Here is a 9,333-nt window from a genome sequence, read left to right as displayed (position 1 = left end):
GGAAGGACACTATATCCTACTTAAAGGGTCTATCCAACAAGAAAATCAAACAATTGTAAATATCTATGCCCCTAACATGGGAGCAGCCAATTCTATAAGGCAATTAACAACAAAAGCAAAGAAACACATTGACAAAAATACAATAATACTGGGGGGACCTTAACACACGCCTGACTGAAATGGACAGATCATCTAAGCAAAACATCAACAAGGAAATAAACACTTTAAATGACACACTGGACCAAATGGACTTCACAGACATATTCAGAACATTCCATCCCAAAGCAACGGAATACACATTCTTCTCTAGTGCCCATGGAACATTCTCCAGAATAGACCACATCCTAGGTCACAAATCAGGTTTTTTGCTGCATATTTCCAGACCACAATGCTTTGAAACTAGAACTCAATCACAAGAGGAAAGTCGGAAAGAATTCAAATACATGGAGGCTAAAGAGCATCCTGCTAAAGAATGAATGGGTCAACCAGGAAATTAAAGAAGAATTTAAAAAATTCACGGAAACCAATGAAAATGAAAACACAAGTGTTCAAAATCTTTGGGATACAGGAAAGGCAGTCCTAAGAGGAAAGTATATAGCAATACAAGCCTTTTTCAAGAAACAAGAAAGGTCTCAAATACACAACCTAAGCCGACACCTAAAGGAGCTAGAGGAAAAACAGCAAATAAAGCCTAAACCCAGCAGGAGAAGGGAAATAATAAAGATCAGAGCAGAAAATCAATGAAATAGAAACCAAAAGAACAGTAGAACAGATCAACGAAACTAGAAGCTGGTTCTTTGAAAGAATTAACAAGATTGATAAACCCCTGGCCAGACTTATCCAAAAGAAAAGAGAAATGACCCAAATCAACAAATCATGAATGAAAGAGGAGAGATCACAACCAACACCAAAGAAATACAAACAATTATAAGAACATATTATGAGCAACTCTATGCCAGCAAATTAGATAACCTGGAAGAAATGGGTGCATTCCTAGAGATGTATCAACTACCAAAACTGAACCAGGAAGAAATAGAAAACCTGAACAGACCTATAACCACTAAGGAAATTGAGCAGTCATCAAAAATCTCCCAACAAACAAAAGCCCAGGGCCAGATGGCTTCCCAGGGGAATTCTACCAGACATTTAAAGAAGAATTAATACCGATTCTCCTGAAACTGTTCCAAAAAATAGAAATGGAAGGAAAACTTCAGAACTCGTTTTATGAGGCCACCATTACCTTGATCCCAAAACCAGACAAAGACCCCATCAAAAAGGAGAATTAGAGACCAATATCCTTGATGAACATGGATGCAAAAATTCTCACCAAAATACTAGCCAGTAGGATCCAACGGTACATTAAAAGGATTATTCACCATGACAAAGTGGGATTTATCCCTGGGCTGCAAGGTTGGTTCAACATCCGCAAATCAATCAACATGATACAATACATTAACAAAAGAAAGAATAAGAATCATATGATCCTCTCAATAGATGTAGAAAAAGCATTTGACAAAGTACAGCATCCTTACTTGATCAAAACTCTTCAGAGTATAGGGATAGAGAGTATCTACCTCAATATCATAAAAGCCATCTATGAAAAACCTACAGCAAATATCATTCTCAATGGGAAAAAACTGAGAGCTTTCCCCCTAAGGTCAGGAACAAGGCAGGGATGTCCACTATCACCACTGCTATTCAACATAGTATTCGAAGTCCTAGCCACAGCAATCAAACAACAAAAAGAAATCAAAGGCATCCAAATTTAGCAAAGTGGAAGTCAAACTCTCAGTCTTTGCAGATGATATGTAACTGTATGTGGAAAACCCAAGAGACTCCACCCCAAAACTGCTAGAACTCATACAGGAATTCAGTAAAGTAGCAGGATATAAGATCAATGCACAGAAACCAGTGGCATTCCTATACACCAACAACAAGACAGAAGAGAGAGAAATTAAGGAGTCGATCCCATTTACAACTGCACCCAAAACCATAAGATATCTAGAAATAAATCTAACCAAAAGGCAAAGGATCTGTACTCAGAAAACTATAAAATACTCATGAAAGAAATTGAAGAAGACACAAAGAAATGGAAAAGCGTTCCATGCTCATGGATTGGAAGAACAAACATTGTGAAGATGTCAATGCTACCTAGAGCAATCTACACATTCAGTGCAATTCCCATCAAAATACCAACCACTTTTTTCAAAGAAATGGAACAAATAATCCTAAAATTTGTATGGAAACAGAAGAGACCCCGAATAGCCAGAGGAATGTTGAAAAAGAAAAGCAAAGCTGGCGGCATCACAATTCCGGACTTCCAGCTCTATTACAAAGCTGGCATCATCAAGACAGTATGTTACTGGCACAAAAACAGACACATAGATCAATGGAACAGAATAGAGAGCCCAGAAATGGACCCTCAACTCTATGGTCAACTAATTTTGACAAAGCAGGAAAGAATGTCCAATGGCAAAAAGACAGTCTCTTCCACAAATGGTGTTGGGAAAATTGGACAGCCACATGCAGAAGAATGAAACTGGACCATTTCCTTACACCACACACAAAAACAGACTCCAAATGTTTGAAAGACCTAAATGTGAGACAGGAGTCCATCAAAATCCTAAAGGAGAACACAGGCAGCAACCTCTTTGACCTCAGCCGCAGCAACTTCTTCCTAGAAACATTGCCAAAGGCAAGGGAAGCAGGACAAAAATGAACTATTGGGTCTTCATCAAAATAAAAAGCTTTTGCACAGCAAAAGAAACAGTCAACAAAACCAAATGACAACCGAAAGAATGGAAGAAGATATTTGCAAATGACATATCAGATAAAGGGCTAGTATCCAAAATCTATAAAGAACTTATCAAACTCCACACCCAAAGAACAAATAATCCAATCAGGAAATGGGCAGAAGACATGAACAGACATTTTTCCAAAGAAGACATCCAATGGCCAACAGACACATGAAAAAGTGCTCAACATATCTTGGCATCAGGGAAATCCAAATCAAAACCTCAATGAGATACAACCTCACTCCAGTCAGAATGGCTAAAATTAACAAGTCAGGAAATGACAGATGTTGGCGGGGATATGGAGAAAGGGGAACCCTCCTACACTGTTGGTGGGAATGCAATTTGGTGCAACCACTCTGGAAAACAGTACGGAGGTTCCTCAAAAAGTTGAAAATAGAGCTATCATATGATCCAGCAATTGCACTACTAGGTATTTACCCCAAAGATAAAAATCTTTGGGGTAAATACTCAGGGATCATAAGGAGTACTGCATCCCGATGTTTATAGCAACAATGTCCACAATAGCCAAACTGTGGAAAGAGCCAAGACATCCATTGACAGATGAATGGATAAAGAAGATGTGGTATATATAGACAATGGAATATTATGCAGTCTCAAAAGGAATGAGATCTTGCCATTTGCAACCACATGGATGGAACTGGAGGGTGTTATGCTGAGTGAAATAAGTCAATCAGAGAAAGACATGTATCATATGACCTCACTGATATGAGGAATTCTTAATCTCAGGAAATAAACTGAGGGTTGCTGGAGTGGGGGTGGGGTGGGAGGGAAGGGGTGGCCGGGTGATAGACATTGGGGAGGGTATGTGCTATGGTGAGCGCTGTGAATTGTGCAAGACTGTTGAATCACAGATCTGTACCTCTGAAACAAACAATGCAATATGTGTTAAGAAAAAAAAAGATAACAGGAGGGGAAGGATGAAGGGGGGGAAATCGGAGGGGGAGACGAACCATGAGAGACGATGGACTCTGAAAAACAAACTGAGGGTTCTAGAGGGGAGGGGGGTGGGGGATGGGTTAGCCTGGTGATGGGTATTAAGGAGGGCACATACTGCATGGAGCACTGGGTGTTATCCGCAAACAATGAATCATGGAACATTACATCAAAATTAATGATGTAATGTATGGTGATTAACATAACAATAAAAAAATTAAAGAAAAATTAATGATGTAATGTACGGTGATTAACATAACAATAAAAATTAAAGAAAAATAAATAAAAAATATAAAAGAACAATAGGCACTGCTCTCCTAAAAGTAGTAGGCCTGATTTTCAATACAAGCAAGATCCCCATTTTTGGTAAGCAAGACACACATGGTGAATCATCTAGTAAATAAAATAAAATAAAAAAGTAATAGTGGCTGTGTTCTGAAGTTATGTGTTTTTTTTCTTTTTTTCTATTCCCCCTCCAAGACCCCCCCCCCCACTGAAATCAGCCAAATTACTAACACTGAGGGTACAGGGTGGTTGTGGACATGGTGGGGGAGGGAAGAGAGGTATTTCAAACAAATAAGAAAATCATTCCTGCCCTTCTCCCTCACCCTTATCAAAAGGAAGAGAGGAAGATAATTGTTGCTTTACCAGATGCTCTGGGTCTGGGTCAGAGGCCTTTGGAAGGACACACCATGAAATCAGTGCAACAGGCAGCTGGCCTTGTTAAATGGCCTTCCCGGATCTATTTCCCTCTTTGAGTCTGTGGCAGAACTTTTGTTTCCATTTTTGTCCTACTCCCAGGGGCCCTGTGCACAGGGCAGGTGCCCCCTGCCCTGGATTAGTCCCCAGTGTAGCTCAGTGGAGAACTATTGGCATCCAATTACAGGATAGGTAGCATTTATGCCCCCAGGGAATGTGTGCTCAGAGGGGCCCCAGACTTCTCAAAACTCTCCCACATGTCCAACCCCCCCCGAGGAAAGCTGTTACATCTTGGTTGAGGGTTGCTGGAAGCCAACGGCAATGACTTCATTCTCCTTGCCAGTGATTTAAGAGAAGGAAGGTGTTCGGGGTGTAATTGTGCCTCCACCCAAAAATATGTTGAAATCCTAACACCTGTACTCGTGAAGGTGACCTTGTCTGGAAATAGGGTCTTTGCAAATTATGAAGTTGAGGTCATTAGGGCGGGTCCTAGTTCAATGCAATGTGTCCTTATAAAAAGGGGGAAATTTGGACACAGACACAGCATGCAGAGAGGGAAGACAATGTGTGTGACAGGGAGAGGGCTTTGTGAAGATCAGAGGGATGCTACACAAGCCCAGGAAGGGCTGGGGCCACAGGAGCTGGAAGAGCAAGGAAGGATCCTTCCCCTACAGGCTTCAGAGGGAGTGTGGCTCTGCTGGAACCCTGACGTTGGACTTCTGGTCTCCAGAACTGTGAGACAATACATTTCTAAGCCCCATAGGCTGTGGTAGTTTGTTACAGTAGCCCTAGGAAACTGACACAGCATCTGACCCCATTTGGGCCAATAACATCGGAAGGAAAGTTGGCTGGGGGAAATGTTTCCCACTAATACAAAGAAACCCAAGGGAATGAGTGATTTTTCTTTTTCTTTTTTTTAAATAAGATTTTATTTATTTATTTGACAGACAGAGAGAGAGTTATCACAAACAAGTAGAGCAGCAAAGGGAGCGGGAGAAGCAGACACCCTGCTGAGCAGGGAGCCCGATGTGGGGCTCGATCCCAGGACCCTGGGATCATGACCTGAACTGAAGGCAGAGGCTTAACCAAGCCACCCAGGTGCCCCATGAATGATTTTTCTGATAATGATCTTGTTGTATCTGCCTGTGATGGTGGGGGATGCTGCAGCCATCTTGTGAACATGAGACACAATCAACCTATGGTGAAAGAAGATGGAAAGGACCCCGGGCATTGATGATTATGATTGAGCCTCCGAGACAAGCAGCTCTACAACTTCCTAACCTTGGGACTTTTCACTGTGTGAGATAATCAATTCACTTATGGTTGCAGTCATTTTGAGCTTGGTTTTCTGTTTCTTACATTGAAGTGCATCGTCCAAGACACAGCGTATCGTATCAATCAATCAACACCCTCAGTCTGAGGCCAATGGTGGATGCCATCAGAGAAGCTGGTAACAATTGATGGCTCAGCTTAGAAGTCACCAAACCTTAGTTATCAATATTAGGCCCATGAGCATGTGTCGCCGGAGAGAAATCTGAGGAAGCAACTGCTTGCTTTTGTCTTAGTCAATCTTAATTCTTCAGGGATAGTCAAAGAAATGTAGAGAAGCATAGCCTGTCTGAGCAGGGAGGGAGCTCAACGTTCACCTCATACAGGGGTTCTCAAAGCGTGGTCTGGGACCTCTGGGGAAACCGTGAGGTCCAAATTATTTTTAAAATCAAACTAAGGTGTGATTTGCCTTTTCCACTCTTGTTCTCTCATGAATGTGCAGCAGTGTGTCCCAGAGGCTGCCTGACATGTGATCTCACAACACACTGCATGCAGAAATAGGAGAATCCAGCTGTCTTCAAAATAAGGCAGACATTAAAGAGATTTCCAAAAATGTAAAAGTCGGTCACTCTTTTTTACAAATTTATTTTGTAGGATAGAGTTATTTTTCATAAACTATGATTTATAGTAACTAGTGGACTTATTATTGCTATTTTAAAATAATAGATATTTGTTAAATTTCTCAGTCAATAAAAGTAGAAGTAAATCACATAAATCGAAGCTCTTTGGAGTCCTCAATAGCATGCAACAGGGCAGAGGGGTCTTGTGACCGAAGGGTTTTGGGACTGCTGATAAGGGGGCTCTCATACAGCTGGGATTGCAGACAGGGGATGGAAACTGGATCTATTGATAACAATAAAAGCAAACAGGTACAGGTGTCTGCAACAGGCCGGGCATGATGGGGAGCGTTTACACCTGTCACCTTGTGTAATTCTCATACCAACCATTCATCCTTCACAATTGCCTATGACATAGCAGGTTGATGCTACTATCCCCATTTGGCAGATGAGAAAATTGTGAATCAGGCAAGATGTGTCCTGCAAGATTCAAATCTGACCCCACTGCTAATGTTTCTGAATCTGGTGTCCCACAGTGTCAGGAACTCAAGTTCTGACACTTAGCAGTGTTTGGACTTCAGTCTATGCTCTGAGCTCTCTGAGCCCCAGGATACTCATCTGTAAAATGGGCATGAAAATATCTAGATTGGATCAACAGAGACAGTGAATACGAGAGCAAATGGTAAAGTCACCTGTGATGAGTATGACCGTCATTCCAGCTGTGTTCTCCTTTGCAGGGACCATTTTTGGGACTACCAGCTGGTTGTGAAAATGAAAAACATGGACAAAATTATGTATATGCACATATACACATGCCAGTGAGGTGACTTGTGGCATATACACTTTTATATTTATACTCAGAGATTTGCTTTAATCATGAATGTTTAGGTTCTTCTCTGTGTGTCTCTCTCTGTCTGTCTCTCTCTCACACATTATCTCAGCAGCTTTTGTGAAGGGAAAGGTAGGCTGAATCCAGTTAATAAAAGCACCAATATCCTCATGAGCATCAGTCCCAGGTGCTGGTCTGAGGGGCACCCCTCCTCTTCAGACCATAAATAGGCAACTGCACTTGAGATGAGATAGGAGTTTTGCAGGCTTTTTCTGAGTCTTTCTCTCTCAGCACAAAATTAAGTAAGCACCATTTCCAGGCACTATTTTGTGAGGCAAGTAATAATTATTAGATATTTACTGTGGCAAAAGCGCTGAACTGAGACGTGCTTTAAAAACATTAAACATAAACAAGGGAAGGAGTGGCTGGAACCAACTCTGGGAGATGCAGGCAGTGCTTCAGGCTGTGGTCCTGCTGGTTGTGCCTCGGTGTTGCCAGTGCCGTCCCCAGCCTCTGCCTTTGCAGCGAGGGAAGAGTCTGGCCTGGCTCAGGAGACCAGTATGCCATTATCTCCCCTCCCCACCCACCCCCTTCGCCAGTATGTGTCCTCAGACAAGACCCATCCCCTCTCTTGTTCTGTTTCTTCTGCTGTGTCTTGAGGGTTGACCAGATGACCCCTATCATTCTGTGGTCCTTGAAGATGAGGTTCCCTATAGTCATACCATAGGAGGCTGGCATCCAGGGTGGAGAGGAGGGTAGAGGAGCAGAAGTGAGTGATAGGAGAGCCTGGGCTCTGGGCCAGAGTCTTGGAGTAGGTGTTTTCAGGCCTCCTATGATCTTACCAGCACCCCAGAAAGCCCCTAAAGTATGTGCATAGGGTGTGGGAGGTGCCACGGACCAGCTCTGGAAGGGACAAATGCCAAGAAGAGGAGGCAGGAACAGAAGGAGAGAGGCCCTTAGAGGGAGCAGATAGAAGCATCTCTCTTCCCCCCTCATCCCTCCAGGATACTCCACCCCTTGGGCCTGCACAGTTCTGTCCCTGAAGCCCCTATGCTCCTCATGCCTGCTCCCCACAACCACCCCTGCCCCTCTACCCTCAGAAACTGTCCTGCCCTCTCTCCCCTTCTCTAGCCAGTGGCCTGGGCTCTCTGAATGGAAGCTTATTCCTGGTTCACTCAGAGAGGCTCTCTTGTCCTGGATGTTTGGGCACACCTAGTCCTCTGCTGTTGCCACCTCTTTGTGTGGCAGAAAGAGCTCCTACTTTGCAGTCACAAGAAGTGGCCTCCAGGTCCACCTCTGTCACTCACAAGTGGTGAATCTTCAGGCAACTGGCTTATCTTATCTGAGCCTCAGTTTCCTCATTTGTAATTCAGAGGATGGTCTGGTAATTAAAGACGAAAACATTGTGTAAGCTGATATGGCATTGGCATGCTGTAATGTAGCTACATTGTGCTCCATTTAATTTAATTTCATTATCCCCCTCAAAGCCTTTGTGGAAATGGTAAGGTTAGCACATACAGGCATGTCTCGGGGAGAAAGCCCATCTATCTTCCAGGGGAGCCCTCTGATTTTATACACACACACACACACACACACACACACACACACACACACACACACACTTGAGGTTCCAAAGTGGGACTTGGACGAAGACAGGTGATTGGGAAAGGGTGGCATACCCCACAGGGAGGAAGGAAGGGCGGTGGAAGAGAGAGGGGAAGGAAAAGCTGGGAGGTTCTCTGATGCTGTCCCTGGGTTTTCTCACCTGAGTATCCATTATTAGTTGAAAGATACTCATTATTGTCTGGTTGTATGAAAAGGCTCCTGGGAAGTGCCTCTTCCCCACTTCCCTCCTCTTGGTGCTCTTTTCACTTCTGCATTCCACCTCTCTGGAATCCTATAACTCTGATCAGAATAAAAAATGAGCAAGAATGAATGTCTGGGTCTAAGCTGTGTGAATCCCAATTCTTCCAGCTTCTCTACCCAAGCTCACGTTTGGTGGAAGAGGGCTTCTGTTCTATCAGCATCCTTAAGCAGTTTTTGACTCCCTTTCTTATCAACAGGTGGAGTGGTCGGGGAAGGGTCAGCACCCTGAGGCTACCCTGGGGCTATGCTCTGGAGCATGAGGGATGTGCTGGAGACACCACCGTTAGGTAATTTCAGCAGGATC

This window comes from Callorhinus ursinus, unplaced genomic scaffold (assembly GCF_003265705.2).
Source record: "Callorhinus ursinus isolate GAN/ISIS: 27379988/994484 unplaced genomic scaffold, GSC_fseal_2.0 scaffold59, whole genome shotgun sequence".
NCBI lineage: Eukaryota > Metazoa > Chordata > Mammalia > Carnivora > Otariidae > Callorhinus > Callorhinus ursinus.
This window is presented reverse-complemented; position numbering follows the sequence as displayed.